The sequence below is a fragment of the Canis lupus genome, chromosome 34, assembly GCF_003254725.2.
Source record: "Canis lupus dingo isolate Sandy chromosome 34, ASM325472v2, whole genome shotgun sequence".
In the NCBI taxonomy this organism is placed as follows: Eukaryota; Metazoa; Chordata; class Mammalia; order Carnivora; family Canidae; genus Canis; species Canis lupus.
In genome coordinates, this window is record NC_064276.1 from 25,108,996 (window position 1) to 25,128,176 (window position 19,181).

The 19,181-nt window shown below is 37.4% G+C and overlaps 1 long non-coding RNA gene across 3 annotated transcripts; it reads right to left on the reverse strand.

Annotated features, from left to right (window-relative positions):
- Positions 1–13,539: 13,539 nt before the first annotated feature.
- On the reverse strand, positions 13,540–19,148 carry LOC112645846 (uncharacterized). 3 transcript variants are annotated; one of them, XR_003127292.3, is made up of 4 exons: positions 18,787–19,148; positions 17,435–17,628; positions 15,499–15,541; positions 13,540–14,022 (listed from the first exon to the last, which is right to left on the reverse strand). It is a non-coding gene; the product is annotated as an uncharacterized LOC112645846 (long non-coding RNA). The 3 variants fall into 3 exon arrangements; XR_003127289.3 differs by having other exon boundaries at positions 17,435–17,659; XR_003127291.3 differs by having other exon boundaries at positions 17,435–17,662.
- Between the last annotated feature and the right edge of the window lie 33 nt (positions 19,149–19,181).

Below are 19,181 nucleotides of genomic sequence, written 5' to 3' on the forward strand. Positions count from 1 at the left end.
AGCACAGTTGATAATTTCTCTGACATTGGCTGTAGCAACAGTTTTCTAAGACATCTCCCCTGAGGCAAGGGAAATAAAAGCAAAAATAAACTATTGAGACTACATCAAAATAAAAAGCTCCTACACAGTGAAGGAAACGATCAACAACACTAAAAGGCAATCTACTGAATGAGAGAAGATATTTGCAAATGACATACACAATAAAGGATAGCATCCGAAATATATATAATACCAAGAACCAAATAATCCAATTTAAAATGGGCAGAAGATATGAACAGACATTTCTCCAAAGAAGACATCCAGATGGCCAACAACCACATGAAAAAATGTTCAACATCATTTATCATCACGGAAATGAAAATCAAAACTACAATGAGGTATCACTTCATACCTGTCAGAATGGCTAAAAAAAAAAACACAAGAAACAAGTGTTGGTGAGGATGTAAAGAATAGAAATCTTGGTGGAAATGTAACCTGGTGTAGCCAGTTTGTATTTACCAAAAAAAAAAAAAACAAAACAAAAACAAAAAAACAAAATCAAAAAACAAAACAAAACAAAAAAAAACACTAATTCAAAGGAATACATGCACCCCCGTGTTTACTGCAGCATTATTTACAATAGCCAAACTATGGAAGCAGACCATGTGTCCATTCCATCAATTGATGATGATAGTATAAAAAAGAGGCTACACACACCAACTTTATAGAAATAGGAAGAAATATAAGAGGATACCTTAAAAAACTGTATGCCAACAAATCTGAGAGATAAAGTGGAAAGACACAAACTACTGAAACGGACTCAACAAAACAGAAAATCTGAATAGACTTATAACAAGTAAAAAAAACAACTTACTAAAAACTTCCCACAAAGGAAAGCCTAGGTCCAGACGGCTTCATTGGTGAATTACACATTAAAATATTAAACATTAAATATTAAACAAATATTAAACATTTAGAGTTAATACCTATCCCTCCCAAACTTTCAAAAATAAAAAAGGATGGAATATTTTCCAATTCATTCTATGAGGCCAGGATAAGCCTGATATCAAAACCAGAAAAAGAAAGAAAATATAGGCCAATATCTCTTAGGAATTCAGAGGCAAAAATCCTCAAGAAAATACTAGTAACCTGAATCCAAAAACATATACAAATGATTATATATCATATACATGTGAGATTTATTCCAAGAATTCAAGGTTTAATTTAACTTATGAAATTTAACTGATGTAATATATATTAATAGGATGAAGGATAAAAATCACATGATCATCTCAATAGACATAGAAAAATTTTGACAAAATTAATATCCTTTCATGATAAAAGCACTCAGCAACCAGGAAAAGAAGGAAATTTCTTAATATGATAAAGGACATATACCCAAAAAATCCTACAGCTAACACTATACTTAATGGTAAAACAAGGCAAGGATGTCTGCTCGTCCCACTTCTATTCAACATTTCACTAGAGGTTCTAGCCAGGGCGATTAGGCATGAAAAATTAAAAAGTATTCAGATTAGGAAGGAAGAAGTAAAATTATCTCTATTTGCAGATCACATGACCTTGTGTATAATAAATCCTAAGGAATCCAGTAAAACACACTAGAAATAGCACATGAATTCAGCAGGGCTGCAGGATAAAAGATCACTTCTATATGTGAAACTCAATTATACTTGTATATATTAGAAACAATCTGAAAATTAAGTAAGAAAATAATTCCATTCACATTATCAAAAAGTATAGAATAGTAAGAAATACACTTAACAAGAACACAAATTTGTATACTTAAAAGTGTAAAACATTGTTGAAAAAATTAAGTGCAATTTAAATAAGTAGAAAGATCCCATAATCATGGATCAGAAGACAATATTGTGTTGTAATACTGGCTGATTACGTTGGACCTTTCTGAGTTGCTTCTTTTGTTTCCATTTGGCATATGCTATGAAAATAAAATACGATTCATTGCCACCACCCCCCAAAGACAATGTTGTTAAGATGGCAATATTCTCCACAATGATCTACAGATTCAATGAAACCACTACTAAAAATCCCAGCTGGTTATTTTTTTCCTATTTTTTCTTATTTTTTTTTTCTTTAGAGAAACTGACATGTTGATATTAAAATTCATATAGAAATTCAAGGGACCCAGAATAGCCAAAACAATCATGAAAAAGAACCAAACTGGAGAACTCACTTCTTGATTTCAAAATTTACTATAAAAGACAGTATAGCATTGAGATAAGGATAGAAATGCATATCAATGGAATAGAATTTAGGAGTCCAAAAATAAACTCTTACATTTACAATCAATTGATTTTTGACAAGGGTGCCAAGACAATTCAATGGGAGAAAAATAGTCTTCAACAAATGGTGCTAGATAAACTACATATACACATGCAAAAAAATTATACTCCTTCTTTGTATAACACACAAAAGTTAACTCAAAATAGATCAAATACACAAATGTAAGGAATAAAATTATAACTTATAGGAGAAAATAGGAGTAAATCTTTGTGACTTTGTATTAGGTAATGGTTTATTAGATATGACAAAACTTTAAGGGAAAACTTTATAGGAAAAAAGAAAAATATTTATAAACTGAATTTCATCAAAATTTAACTTTTGTTCCACAAACAATATGAGTAAAACCTACAGAATAGAACTGTTATGCGTGATAGTTAATAAGACAATCCAATTAAAAATGGGAAAAGGAGGGGACCTAGGTGGCTCAGTCAGTTAGGAGTCTGGCTCTTGATTTTGGATCAAGTCATGATCTCAGGGTTGTGAGACTGAGCTCTAAGTTGGGGTCTGTGCTGGTCATGGAGCCTGCTTAAGGTTCTTTGTCTCTCCCTCTCTCACCGCCCCTCCCCCATCTCTCTCTCTCTCTCTCTCTCTCTCTAAAAAGAGGAAAAGGATCAGAAAACACATTTCTCCAAATATTTATGAAATCTAATTAGCACATGAAAAGAATGAAAAGATGCTCAATTTCACTTGCCATTAGGAAATGTAAAGCAAAGAAATATGGCTAAAATAAAAAAAGCAATAACAGGTATTGGCAAGGATGTGAAGAAATTAGGACCCTTATCCATAACTAGTGATAAGTGAAAACATATGTACACAAAACTCATATAAAACTGCTCATATCAGTGTCATTCATAATAGCCAAAAAGTGGAAATAATCCAAATGTCCATCACCTGATGAATGGATTAAGAAAATATAGTATGTTCACACAATGTACTATTATTTGGCAATTAAAAGGAATGAAGTACAGACACATGCTATAACATGGATGAAACTTAAAAACATTTTACAAAATAAAAGGAACTAATCATAGTATATCATATATTCTATGATTCCATTTGCATGAAATGTTCTGGTTAGGCAAATTCAGAGATACAGAAAGTAGTTTATTGGTTATAGAGTCTTAGGTGGGTAATGCGGGGTCAGTAAGGGGATATGGAGAGTGAAAATAAGGTATATTTTCTGAGTGTTAAAATGTTCTAAAATTAGATTGTACTGATGGTTGCACAACTGTAATATAATAACATCCACTGACTTGTATACTTTTTTTAAAGATTTTATTTATTTATTCATGAGAGGGAGAGAGAGAGAGAGAGAGAGTGTCAGAGACACAGGCAGAGGAAGAAGCAGGCTCCATGCTGGGAGCCTGACACGGGACTCGATTCCAGGACTCCAGGATTGCGCTCTGGGCCAAAGGCAGGCGCTAAACCGCTGAGCCACCCAGGGATCCCCGACTTGTTTACTTTTTTTTAAATTAAAAAAAAATTTATTGGAGTTCAATTTGCCAACATACAGCATAACACCCTGTGCTCCTCCCGCCAAGTGCCCCCCTCAGTGCCCATCACCCAGTCACCCCAAACCCCCAACCACCTCTCTTTCCACTACCCCTTGTTCGTTTCCCAAAGTTAGGTGTCTCTCATATTTTGTCACCCTCACTGATATTTTCACTTATTTTCTCTCCTTTCCCCTTTATGCCCTTTCACTAATTTTTATATTCCCCAAATAAATGAGACCATATAATGTTTGTCCTTCTCCGATTGACTTATTTCACTCAGCATAACACCCTCCAGTTCCATCCACGTCAAAGCAAATGGTGGATATTCTCATTTTTAATGGCTGAGTAATATTCCATTGTATACATATACCACAGCTTTATCCATTCATCTTTCAATGGACACTGAGGCTCCTTCCACAGTTTGGCTATTGTGGACATTGCTGCTAGAAGTATCGGGGTACAGGTGTTCCAGCATTTCACTGCATCTGTATCTTTGGGGTAAATCCCCAGCAGTGCAATTGCTGGGTCGTAGGGCAGGTCTATTTTTAACTCTTCGAGGAACCTCCACACAGTTTTCCAGAGTGGCTGCACCAGTTCACATTCCCACCAACAGTGCAGAGGGTTCCCCTTTCTCCACATCCTCTCCAACATTTATTGTTTCCTGCCTTGCTTAATTTTCCCCATTCTCACTGGTGTGAGGTGGTATCTCATTGTGGTTTTGATTTGTATTTCCCTGATGGTCAGTGATACAGAGCATTTTCTCATGTACTTGTTGGCCATGTCTGCCTTCTTTGATGAAATTTCTGTTCATGTCTTTTGCCCATTTCATGATTGGATTGTTTGTTTCTTTGGTGTTGAGTTTAATAAGTTCTTTATAGATAAAGGATACTAGCCCTTTATGATAGGTCATTTGCAAATATCTTCTCCCATTCTGTAGGTTGTCTTTTAGTTTTCTTGACTGTTTCTTTTGCTGTGAAGAAGCTTTTAATCTTGATGAAGTCCCAATAACTCATTTTTGCTTTTGTTTTTCTTGCCTTCATGGATATATCTTGCAAGAAGTTACTGTGGCCAAGTTCAAAAAGGGTGTTGCCTATGTTCTACTCTAGGATTTTGATGGAATCTTCTCACATTTAGATCTTTCATCCATTTTGAGTTTATCTTTGTGTATGGTGTAAGAAGTGGTCTAGTTTCATTCTTCTGCACGTGGCTGTCCAATTTTCCCAGCACCATTTATTGAAGAGACTGTCTTTTTTTCCAGTGGATAGTCTTTCCTGCTTTGTTGAATATTAGTTGACCATAGAGTTGAGAATACACTTCTGGATTCTCTATTCTGTTCCATTGATCTATGTGTCTGTTTTTGTGCCAGGACCACACTGTCTTGATGACCACAGCTTTTAGTACGACCTGAAATCTGGCATTGTGATGCCCCTAGCTATGGTTTTCTTTTTTAATATTCCCCTGGCTATTTGGGGTCTTTTCTGATTCCACACAAATCCTTTTTTTTAATTTTTATTTATTTATGATAGAGAGAGAGAGAGAGAGAGAGAGAGGCAGAGACACAGGCAGAGGGAGAAGCAGGCTCCATGCACTGGGAGCCCGACTTGGGATTCGATCCCGGCTCTCCAGGATCGCGCCCTGGGCCAAAGGCAGGCGCTAAACCGCTGCACTACCCAGGGATCCCTGATTCCACACAAATCTCAAGATGATTTGTTCCAATTCTCTGAAGAAAGTCCATGGTATTTTGATAGGGATTGCATTAAATTTGTAAATTGCCCTGGGTAACATTGACATTTTCACAATATTAATTCTTCCAATCCATGAGCATGGAATATTTTTCCATCTCTTTGTGTCTTCCTCAATGTCTTTCAGAAGTGTTCTGTAGTTCTTAGGGTATAGATCCTTTACCTCTTTGGTTAGGTTTATTCCTAGGTATCTTATGCTGTTGGGTGCAATTGTAAATGGGATTGACTCCTTAATTTCTCTTTCTTCAGTCTCATTGTTAGTGTGGAGAAATGCCACTGATTTCTGGGCATTGATTTTGTATTCTGCCACACTGCCGAATTGCTGTATGAGTTCTAGCAATTTTCGGGTGGAGTCTTTTGGGTTTTCTATGTACAGTATCATGTCATCTGTTAAGAGGGAGAGTTTGACTTCTTCTTTGCCAATCTGAATGCCTTTTATTTCTTTTTGTTGCCTGATTGCTGAGGCAAGCACTTGACTTGTATACTTTAAATGGTGAATGGTAGGATATGTGAGTTATATTTCTACAAAGCTATTTTTAAAAAGACTTCATTAAGAAAATATAAATGAAAGCTACAGATTGGGAAATGTTATTTACAAAATATAATCTGATGAAAGGACTTGTATCCTAAATTAATAAAGAACTCTTACAATATTGGGAACACAACTCAATTTTTAAAAATGGGGAAAAGATTTGAAAAGACACCTCACTAAAGAAGTTTTATAACATGCATATCAAATAAACACACGAAAAGTTGTTCAATCAACATGGATACTCATCAGGGAAATATAAGGTAAAACTACCATGAGCTATTGTTACCCATCCAATAGAAGGGCTAAAACTAAAATAAGAACATCTGACAATATACAGTGTCTATGAGGATGTAAAACAACTGTATTTCTCATACATTTCTATTGGGAATGCAAAAAGCACAGCTAGTTTGCATACTAGTCCTGCAGCTCTTAAAAAGTTAAACATACATGTACCACACAATTCAATAATCCTACTCATTGGTGTTTACTCAAGAAAAATAAAAACATGTTCTACAAAGTTTTTTCCATGGATGTCTTTAGCAATTTTATTCATAATAGCCCAAACTGGAAGAAACTCAAGTGTTCATGAACAGGTGAATGGATAAACAGACCATCCTATATTCATTCAATGGAATACTGCTCAGCAACAAAAAGGAATAAACTATTGATGCTCCCAACAATATTAATGAATCTCAAGAGACTTATGTCAAGTGAAAGAAGACAGACAAAATAGACTACATATTCTAGGATTTCATTCACATGAAAATCTAGAAAAGGCAAACTGCAATGAAGGAAAAACCAGATCAATAAATGTCTAGTATTTGGGTTAGAGGTAGAGGAAAAGATTAAATGTAATGGGCCATGAAGGAACTTTTTGGGGTGACATCTATTTTCTCCAGATTGTTGTGTGATTATATAGTGGTATAAATTTATCATGAATCATTGATTTACACAATGACAAGGGATAAATTTTACTGAATGTAAATTATACCTCAATAAAGAATAAAGTTTTTAGAAAAAAATCAAAGAAATGTGGGGTTTCTGGTAGTAGGGAATTGCTATAGGTTGAATGTTTGCTTTTCCCCTAAAATTCATATGTTGAAATCTAATTCCCAATGTGATGATGGTAGGAGGCAGAGCCTTGGGGAGGTGCTCAGGTCAGGAAGGTAGACTCCCCGTTAATGGGAGTAGTACTTTTACAAAAGATAACCAGGAGGACTCCCTTGCCCCTTCTTCCATGAAAGGATATAGTGAAAAGAACCAGGAACTGGACTCCCACCAAATACTGGATCTGCTGGTACCTTGATCTTAGACTTCCCAGCTTCTAGGAATTTAAGAAATAATTTTATGTTACTTGTAAAGCTGTTCAGTCCATGGCATTTTGTTATAACAGCCCAAGTGAATGAAAAAAAGAAATTAAGAAGGGATTATTGGTAATAACAAAGTGAAATCCATTGATGTTAGCCAATCCTTATGTGAGGCATAAAAAGACTGAAGTCAATATCCCTAACTCCCAGAACAGAGACTTAGCCACTATATCACATTCACAGTTCTTTTTGGTGTGTGCAATATTATTGTATATGAATCCAAAGCATTTTTTAAAAAGAGTGAAACATTAATAAGTTTCAAAATCAAATATATTGAGCTTCTGACATGATTACTAGCCAGTAATCTCAGAGGAGGATCATACTCTAGGATTAGTCTGGGTTAAGTGAACCCTGACACAAAGATCTGAGGGCAAGAAATCTATTTGGGATATTTTCTATGTGGCTAAAAGCATTAATACGCCAGGACTAAGATTGCTATCCTGAGGCCCGCTTGCAAGGTTGGAACTTGGCCGGCTTCAGGAAGCTTGAATTTTGAGAGAGTTCCCAAAACCCTTATAAGAATGGCTCACTGGGGACACCTAGGTGGCTCAGTGGTTGAGCGTCTGCCTTTGGCTCAGGACATGATCTTGGGATCCAGGATGGAGTCCGACATCAGGTTCCTTGCATGGAGCCTGCTTCTCCCTCTACCTGTGTCTCTGCTTCTCTGTGTGTCTCTCATGAATAAATAAATAAACTCCTAAAAAAAATGGCCACTGTGCCTAAACTGCATGCAAACAATGTGGTTTGTGCTAAACACCTATTTTTCCTTTTGGATTTGGGCACCTGCCAAGCAGAGGGTGCCTGCCTATAGGACCAACTCTTATTAGAGACTTTGGGCATTGAGTCTCTAATGAGATTCCCTAGTAAACAGCTTTTCAAACATGTCACAACTTGTTGCTGTGGGAATAAACAACGTCCTATGTGATTTACTGGAGGAGAAATTTTGAAAACTCATTTCTAGTTTCCTTTGGGTTTTATCCTGTGCACCTTTTCTTTTTGCTTTTTGTCCTTCAGCTGTAATAAATCATATCCATGAATATGACTATATACTCAGTTGTGTGAATCCTCTTAGTGAATCACTGAACCTAGGGTCAGGGAGTCTTGAAGATCCCCAACAGAGGTGATCCCAGAAGACATGAAGAAAGGAAGGAATGATGGCCCTTAAAAGGATATATTATTAAATAAGTTGCCAGAGCAGGCAATCAGGACAAAATTTTTCCCGGGGAACATGCACTTCAGAGTTATCCACTCAAGTGGCAAGAGGGATGTGATATTTAATCAACAGTTGGTATTAATTGTCTGGAACTTTTAGCCCACCCTGTGTAGAGGCCCAGTGGACCCTGGGGGCCATAGCCAGCCCTGAAGCAAAGAGGTGAAGCTGGAAGTTGGACGTGCTTGTATGGAAAATATACATGCCCATGGAGGATATGGTGGGACACTTCTCCCAGTCTCTGAAAGGCATGAAATAAAACATGAACATAGAACTATTGTCCAGTCATTTCACATGCTACCCATTGCCTTCCCTAGGGTGAAATACTTGTACGTTATTCCCCCTAGAGAGCCCTTGCCTTCCAGGAGAGTCCTTTTTAAGCTGCAGTCTGGCCCAGGGCAGCGAGAGCTCCAGGGAGAATCTGACTTATCCATAAAAGACAGAAATAAGGTCTTTACTCTCCCCCTGCTTTCAAGTCCCGGTCACAGGAAGCCCTGCCAGGGTTTACTGTTTTCTTTTGTTTTACCTCTTTACTAGCCCAGACTAATCAGTAGGATCAAGAGTAGGCTTCCTCTCCCATAGAACGGGCACCCAGTGTGAGCCTCTAGCTCTCTCTCCTCAGGACAGAGGCTCCTTCATCAGGCTGCATTACTGAGGGATATTCTAGCTGGGTATATTGTAGGCTCATCTATCCTGCCAGCTCTTGGTAGACTGTCTATATTCTCCAGAACTTCTGGCTTACTTACAGTTTCCTCATTTTTTTCTTTTCCTACTTCCACAGCTAGAAACTCACCATTTAAATGTTTTTTTAAATCCCAGTTTAATTAACAGTTATATTAGGTTCAGGTGTACAATATAATTTTTCAACAATTCGATGTATTTCTCAGTGTTCATCAAAGTAAGTGTACTCTCAATCTGTTTCAAGTGTACTCCTTTGTCTTTTCCATCAGTTCCTCCACCTACCTCTCCTCTGGCAACCACCAGTTTCTTCTCTGTATTTAAAAAGTCTGTTTCTTTATCTTTTGTTTAAACTTTGTTCATTTGTTTTGTTTCTTTAATTTCCACATATAAATGAAGTTATGTGGTATTTCTCTGACTTATTTCATTTAGCATTGTATTCTCCAGTCCATCCATGTTGCAAACGGCAAGATTTCATTCTTTTTTATGGCTGAATAATATTTGATTGTATAACACATCTTCTTTCTTCATTTATTTTGTAGATAGACACTTGGCTTGTTTATATTATTTGGCTACTGTAAATAATGCTGCAATAAACATGGGGGTGCATGTCTTTTTGAATTAGTGTTTTCATTTTCTTTTAAAATTTTATTTAAATTCTAGTGTTTTCATTTTCTTTGGGTAAATATCCAGTAGTGGAATTACTGGGTCGTGTAATAATTCTATTTTTAATTTTTTGAGAAAACTCCATACTGTTTTCCACAGTGGTTGCACCAGTTTGCATTCCCATCAATAGTGCATGAGGGCTCCTTTTCTTTACCACATCTTCACCAACATTTGTTATTTCTTGTGTTTTTGATTCCAGGCATTCTGACAGGAGTAAAATGTTATTTCATTGTGTTTTAATTTGCATTTCTCTGATGATGACTAGAAATTCATCATTTATAACATGGGGATAATAAAAGTATCTATCTCACAGGGTTGTGAGAATTATGTCAGATAAAACCAGAGAAGTGCTTAAAACTGCTTGGAATACAGTAAGAAGTTGATATTATTATGTATGTATAAATAGTTGGTAGATATATATTTATTAGGAAAAAATGGAATGCCCAGATTGCTTCAACCTGCTCATTGAAATGCATCAGGAGACTAGAAAGGCAGTAGATTCTTCAGGAACACTTAGCTGATTTTCAATTTCAGCTTCTGAAAAATTTCAAAAGTTCTAGGCACAATACTATTCCTCTCAAACAGTTGTGAATGATTTACCAGCTCAACTCCTAAATTCAAGGTTGCTAGGTAGACTTAGTGAAATTCTTGTTCAAGAAATGGAAGGTAATAAAATGACAATTCTTATAAGCTCCGTGTCAGCTTCTACTACCCATACAGTTTAATCTTACCTTTAAAAAAAATAGCTCAATACTTGCAGAGCAGACTTGAAAAACCCTCCTTCTATAACTGCTTGTGAGGAGAACAGAGAAGCCATTGACAGAAACCTGGAATGCTCAAATCAGAAACATACTGACGCCACAGGGCCTCGCACACACAATGAGATGAGCCAGTCCTGTGGCCACAGACGATTAGCAACAGACATTTAGCAAGCAGAGTAGAAATAAGAGGATAATCCTGGGAATTCGTTTGTGACACTGCATTTCAGGTGACCTTGCGACGAGAGTATAAGCAAGAACTCAGGACAGTCCAGCAACTGGAACAAAGGCTGTAAGACCCCAAAGGGACTGAGCCAGCAGGTGACAATGTGTAGCAGAACTTCCACAGTGCAAAGAAAGAAATTCAGAATGGAGATGATTCCTTAGCTACACTTGACTGAAGGTTATCGTAAGGAGCGATTTAACTGTTGGTATCAGAACTCAGTGTGTATCATGTTTATTGATCGTGGTTATGTTTAATGAATATTGTGCTTATTCTAGAATGGGAGTTTGGCTATTCTCAACTAATGTTTTGTAGGATTTATTAAAACTTTTAGGACCTTTTTTGATATATCCTATTTTGATGTACCCTACTCCTATGTTCTCATTTTTCTGCTGGGACTCTACTGATAAAATATTCAAAAATACAATCTATATGCCATTTGATTAATTTTGATAACAAACATGCCTGATACTGAAGATAAATAACACAGCTCTAATCTGTGAACTCAACCTTCTTTTTTATTTGAAAATTACCTACTTTTTGAAGTAATGAATATTCAAGATCTACAGTTTAATACTCTTAAGTTTGCTAAGATCTCTGTCTCCCTTTAGTCCACAAGGTAATCAATGCAAGGATTCTCTGGTCCTTAAGATCATCCTTGCCAATTTTTCTTAACCCAAAAATGCCTTAGGAATTCATGTCAGGATCAATTTTATGAAGGTAAGCTAAGACATTGTCATTTTATGTTTGGAAACTGTAGTAAGTGAAAAAGACATTGTCCTTGGCTGGAGAGGGGTCTGTTGAGTACAGGTAAGGACACCCTCTAGTTTTTCTGGATCTGTGTAGGTCATTTCATCAGGGACAGAAATGCAGTTTAGTTCTCATTGCCCATAACTTTTGTCTTGAACTTAGCTAACTTTTGTTATCAGATCAAAACTACCACATGCTGTTTAAATCAGAATATGCTAAATTGTTATTCTTTAGCCCTTCAGAAAGCTCTTTCCTGCTAAGCATATTAGTCTTGGGTTTTTTATTATTTTTATTTTTTAAAGATTTTACTTATTTATTCGAGAGAGAGAGAGAGGTAGAGACATAGGCAGAAAGAGAAGCAGGCTCCATGAAGGGAGCCTGATGCAGAACTCGAGCCTGGGACTCCAGGATCATGCCCTGGGCCAAAGGCAGGCGCTCAACCGCTGAGCCACCCAGGCATTCCAGGTCTTGGGTTTTTTTTTTAAAAGACTTATCCTTTGGAAAGTCTTGCCTAGTTTACCTAGTGAACATAGGCAGTGGATTTTTAAAGAGTTATTGTCCTAAGATATATGAACTGATAGGGCTGTACTAGAATCTACCCTTTAAAGTAGCACTAGAGTGACCTCCACTGGCCAAACAGCTTTATTGGCTTATGTGAGAGAGAGCTTACCTCTGATATAACAAAGAAAGAGCATCTGGAGACAGATGTTCTAAATAGCTGAATATGCCAATCCAAATGCCAATGATTTCTGTCTTTAAAAATTTATATCCACTACTGTAAACATTTCTTTGTTATTTTTTATAAATCTATGCTGCATATGCCAGTCTAAATAGGCAAAATCTCAAAAGCTTGACAATGCAGTCTCTCGGTGAGGCTGTGGGAAACAGGTATTTTCACAGCAAATAGTATTACAACCCCTCTAAAAGGAAATTTGGAATACCTAACAAAACCATATAGGCCTTATCCTTTGACTCAGCAATTGCATGTCAGCCTGAACAGAAACTTCCAGCAATATAAAAATACATATGCAAAGATTATTCAATGCAACATGATTTGTAATTGCAAAATATTGAATGCTTAATAAATGCCCAAATATAGGAAAGTGGTTGAATAAACTATAGTACATATATAACACATAGTATTACACAGGTATAAAAAAAGAATAAGATCTATAAGAAGGGATATGGAGGATTTTTCAGGATATGTCGTTAGAGAGAAACAACTTTTAATAATTGACATCTATATTAACGTTGTTTTTCGACCTAATCCAGGAGATAGTTTGAACTTTAGTACTAGAAATTTGTGCTGACTCAGGGATCATAGAGATGGGTGAGGAAGGCATTTTAAGTCTTTGTCTTCCCTGGGCCAGCCCTGTGGAAATATTCACTAATGGATTCTATGTGTGGCGGGTCACTTCTCTCAATAGAGAGAAAGGTAGATACATACAAACATTCATAGGGATCCAAAACAGATAATAAATTGTGTTTACGTTTAGATGTCTGCATTGAACACACATTGACTCTGCCATGTTGCAGTATTTACAGACAAATTATGCTTGAATATAGATGCAACAGGTGGACCCGAGTCCAGTGAGTTTGTTGACTCCAAGATTTTACAATGATCTGTTTGATGTAGGTGTGTGTTGATTTAAATTAAATTTCAAGCTTAGAGTGGAGAAGATCTTGTTACTTCCCAAATGATAAAACCTGCTCCGCATCTGCAGTGGTGTGCTCACATTTCCCTTTCTGTTGTCATTCTTCCCACGGGCTGGTTGTTTTAATTTTTTTCTCATCCTTTAATTTTTCTTCTCACTTTAAATTTCAGAGGTTATCTTTGTTGTACAGCTTTGTTATATTCATGACTTTATAGATTTGCTTGTTCTGTTAAGCTGTGGGTTCCTTGATACTTGCACCTGCGCTGTAGGAACTGGGCACTGAAAAGGTTGCCCACACTTATCCCTGGAATGAGCATGTGCCTTTCAGCCTAAGATGTCTCTCCTGTGCTGTCTACTGACAAAGCTTCACTTTGTTCCAGGGGCAAAGGAAAAACATTTAAATTATCACAGACCAGGTGAAAAGAATGAGCTGCGGCAGTAACTACAAATCTGTGTTAAGGTGTGTCTATGTACACTTCCTGTGGCTGTTCCTCTGATAGCTTTATTTTTTCTTTTTTTTCATTCTTTCTCTTCCTCAGTATGTTATTCATAAGTACGTGCACAAGTCTATGAAACAGACTTCCATAACCATGATAGATGAATAGATAAATGTACAGGTAGAGGTAGGCATATGGATGACTACATAGCTGGACACATAAAAAGAAAAATAGAAATAAACTGAGATATATATATACATATGTATACATAGATTAAAAACTATCATAGTAAGACAAACATATCTTTATTAAAAACTGAAGTCTGAAGGGCATAAATATAGTCACTGGCAATAGAAATTTAGGGAAATTTGAGATGGCATTTCATCTTGGGCATGGTACCTATCTTTGTTTCCAATTTACCAGCCTTTCTCCTCATCCTGACATCCCAATTTCATATCTTTGGAGGCAGGCCCCTTCTCTTTAATTAGTTTTCAAAACAGATAATAAGGATGTGCCAATCTGGGGGTCTGCATATGAATAGAAACACATGTATTTACTCTTATACTTTACACTCATACACATTTTGGTTCTACGTGTCTCACTGAGACCCAAGGGTCAGCAGCTCTGACCACTGAGGTGTAAGAGCTCTCTTTCCCAGTACCTACTTTTCCCAGTAAGAAATCTCTTGTGTTTCTTTAGGAACATGCTCATATTTACTTTCTCAAGCTTTTTTCCCAAGGGGCTGGTTTTGGTGGTGTTAATCTTTTCTTTTCTTTTCATCCTCATCTTGTAATTCTTTATTCTGTATCTCTTTATTATTGTTTTGTCATATTGCCTCATATATTTCCAATAGGTCTATACTTTTTGTATTTTTAATAATTTTTTTCATTCAGTGGAATAGTTATATATATTAACATAATATCTTTTGCAATCTCTTTCCTTCTTTTAACCAGTTCTTTCAAGTAGGTCATACAGCAATTTATGGTCTAATTTTTGTTTATTCACTAATTTGTATTGAAACCCCAGTGAATTATTTATTCTGCTTCTTCAGGACTCAAATTTGCCATAAACAAATGAGGAAAACAACAGAATTATTCTATTGGAGGTGAATATAATAAATCTAAATGGTTCTTAGGCATTTTTCTATATAATAAAAAGCATCATTTACTGAGCATGCAAACATTATTTTAGATCTTTATAAAAAAAGTTTGGCCATAGAGGATCAGATCCATAAAGACTGCTCTTTGGCTTTAATTATTTTAGATGCAAAACTTCATATTTAGAAAACATTAAGACTAGTATTTATTTCTCACTATCATTCATATTCTTTCCATATGAAGACATTAAATTAACATTCTTAAAAATCTCACAATCACCTTGGCAACCCAATAAGTATGCAGGTCACAAATATGATTTTTGCTGATGGAAAAATTAAGGTGCAGAAATGTGCAATGAGTCCAAGTCATATACTAAGTATCTTTTCTTATTGAAAAATCACTTCTATTTCAATCAACTTTTAAATCATGTCTAATAAAAACATCATTTCAGCTTTATGTCACGCTACCTAATTCTTTATAAAAGAGTGAATTTTATATTCTGGGCAAAGGAAGCAGATATTCAAGTGGATTTCGAAATATTGCAAACATAGTTTTGAGAGAAATGTTAAGGAATAAAAAATAGCATTACCTGAGTCCCAGAGTTGAGAGTTGAGGGAAGAGCTTTCTCCACACTGGAGACAGTCAAAGGCAAGGTATCAGGCAAAATATATGGAAGAAACAGATTCTCAGATCATGATGGTAATGTTAAAAAATTCCCCCCGAAATAAAACAATGAAAAAACTAAAGGAGACAGTTAAAGAATGATTACTATATGAATTAGCCAATGCTCCCCAGAACTCCTAGTGGGTACCTTCCCATTTTCTGGGCTACCAGTTTTGCCAATTCAATTCTGAAATATAAGGGTAATCTCATCCTACACTATTTAGTCCCATGATTTAAATCAATCTAGTTATTTTTACCAGACTTCCAAAGCTTTCCTTTGCACATCTTCCAAATAGAATGGCAGTTGATGTGCTTTTGTATCCCTTTCTAAGTCTTTGTATATGGTAGTATTTTTGTGTTTTGCCTTAACTACTTTAATCCCTTCCCCTGGCCCCTGAATCTTCTACATTCTTAGAGATCAAGCTCACTTATTACTGTGTCTGGGATCCCAAGCAGAACCAGATACTCCTCACTCTTGCCCCACATTAGAAAACTCAAACTGCTAGTGTGGGGGTGTGGGGAGGTGGGGTGGATGTGGGCCACAGAGGGAAAGAAGTCACTGAAGAGGACTAATGCGGTTTTCAGCCTGGCTTCCGCATAGGATGGAAATACGAGGAATGTTCTAAGCCACCCAGCCCTCTGGAGGAGTGGTAGATAGTAAAGGCAGGTGAAAGCTGAATCTAGACTAACTTAAGGTTTTCAAGAGAACCTTAGTCTCTTTTCTATGGGCTAACTTTGCTTCAGAGGCTGCAGACATTGTCACACCAATGAAAGTGGCTGGTCAATCTAACTATGTTGCGTCCCAGGTAATAGTCTATACCTATGCCCTCATTCTTGTTTTTCCATTACATGGTAATTATAAAGTCAATCTGCTTGACTATCGATAGGTCATACCGTAATAGGACTCACAGAAAAGTTGAAAGACTAGTATAAGGTTTTCCATATATCTGGAACCCAGATCCCCTAAATGTTAACATTTCACCACTTCGTTTTCTCTCTCTGTATACATATATACACGTATGTATGTGTGTAAGCCACATATACATATTAAAATTTTCTAGCAGCCACATTAAAAGCAGGTAAAATTAATTGTAATATCCTGTTTGACCCAATATATGTATGGTATCATTTTGACATGCAATCAGGATAAAAAACAACATCATATTTTCTTTTTGTCGTACAAAATTTTTGAAAGCTGGCGTGTATTTTATACGTACAGTACATCTCAATTAGTAGCCACACTTCAAGTGCTCAATAGCCACACACAGGGATGGCTACCTAATGGACAGCAGAAATACTGATGATCTTTCAAGCTATGGGACTGGATGAGTAAAAGAGAGCCCAGGACTGGGTCTTGGAGCACTTGAACATTAAGGATGCAAATCAAAAAAAAAAAAAAAAAAGAGGAGCTGATAAATGAGACAGCAAATGACAGGCTAGTCGACTAGGAGGAAAACGAAGCAAACATAGCGTCAAGATAGCGTCAAGTGGCCATAAAGGAGGAGACTGTCAACTGCATCAACTGAGGAGGAGAAGTAAAACGAGGACAGAGAAGTGATCCCTGTAATTGGGAAAATGCAATTGTTAGACATCTTGGCAAAACTGTTTCATTGGACTGGGTGCTGCTCTTTAGAACTGAAGAGAGAACCGGAGGTGCAAAGTGGAGACCTCATGTGCGGATATTTCAAAGGCCACAAGCTCCAAACTAATCAATCTCCTCTGACGCTCTCCCCCCCTCTCCTCCAATACTCCGACCTCTATTTGAGGCCTATGCTAGATACCTGGGAAACACTGACTCCGTTTCTTTCAGACCTTGTATGCCATTCACAAAGACATCCCTGTTTCACCTCTTAAATACTTACTGTCTCCTTTGCTCTGTCCATATTTCCTCTTGCAGGCCCTTGCCACCTCTAATCTTCCTGATACTTAGTACTCCTCGCTGTAATTAGATCTCTAGGACTGTCACCCTCAAAATCCTTTTTGTAAAGCCTTGAGACACGCAGAAATGTGGGTCGAGAAGGGGGCGGGGATCGGGTGGTGCTGCCAGATTGAATTTCTAAAAACACAAATCGTGTATTCTTGCCATTCTGCTAAAAAAAAAACCTTGCATGGCTCTTTGTGGAACAGCTCTAGCGTTGCTACTCTTGGATTCCTTCTCTCAATCCCAAATACACACACACACACACACACACACATCCAGTTCTGGTTCATGCTAGCATTTTTATTATCCCTTCTACCCACCCCTCCCCCTCCTTCCAGTAACCCATCCCCTGAAACAGGCAGCACGACCGGCTCATTTTCACTAATTCTTTTTTTTTTTATTTAATGATTACATATCATTATATAATATATATTATATATTATATGTTATATATATGTTATATATATATGTCATATATATATATATATATATATATATATATATATATTCTTTCATCCCCCACTACTTCAAAAATTCCCTTGTCTATGTGATCAATGACTGTCAAGTGGCCAAATCCAATGATCAATTGTTGTGTCTTATTTTTGGTTCTCCTTCCTCCCTGCAAGCTCCTTTTGCATCCCCTTTTGGTAGTTTCTCCTCACCTTGCTGACCTTGCAATATTGTAGTTTCTGTTTCTATTCAATCCTTCAGTGATATTTCCATAAATGTAAAAACAATCGGTATGCTTGCATTTTCTACGTTTTTATTTCCAACCTAGATCTTATTTCTGAACTTTTGAGTCATACTTCTAAGTGCCTATGTAATACTGACATTTGCAAATTTAATAGGTAATTTTCATTCTCTCTCTCTGTGTCTCTCTCATAAATAAAATCTTTAAAAAAATAATGCCACTGTTCCCTGTACCCCTTTCTTAACACCAACTTCCTTGCCAGTATCAGAGACTCTATAAATTCTTTGTTCTAGTAATTCTTTCCTCGCTTTTTTTTTTAAGATTTTATTTATTTATTCATGAGAGACAGAGAGAGAGAGAGAGAGAGAGAGAGAGGCAGAGACGCAGGCAGAGGGAGAAGCAGGCTCCATGCAGGGAGCCCGACGTGGGGACTCGATCCCGGGTCTCCAGGATCAGGCCCTGGGCTGAAGGCGGTGCTAAACCGCTGAGCCACCCGGGGTTGCCCAATAAATAAAATCTTTAAAAACTAATGCCACATTCACAAACTATGCTCACCACACTCATCCATTCATCATAGTTTTTTTTTTTTTTTTCTCAAGTACCAGCTTTTGTCATTGTTTCCAACTAAACTGCAAACTCTTGGAGGTCCGAGAGCTCGTCTCCTGACGTTTGTACCCGGCACGTCCCTTGACACATCATTAGGTGTTCAATCAAAGGTGTGAGCGCTAACAGCAGTCCGAGGCCGCCACAACGGGGGCGCGTCTTCCGCGTCTCCAGGCCACGCCGGGTCACGCAGGGGGCGCCCGGCCTCCAGCCGGACGGGAGGCCCGCACTTTCCCGGGCGGAGCTGCGCGGCGCCGCAACCACAGCGGGGCTGGAGCCCACAGGGGGGCGCTCGGCGGGCGGGAGGCCGCGGGGAGGCACCGCGACAGTCCCCGGGGGCGGCGGACGGCGAAGCCCCGCCTCCTCCTCCCCCCTCGGGCAGCCTCCGCCGGCC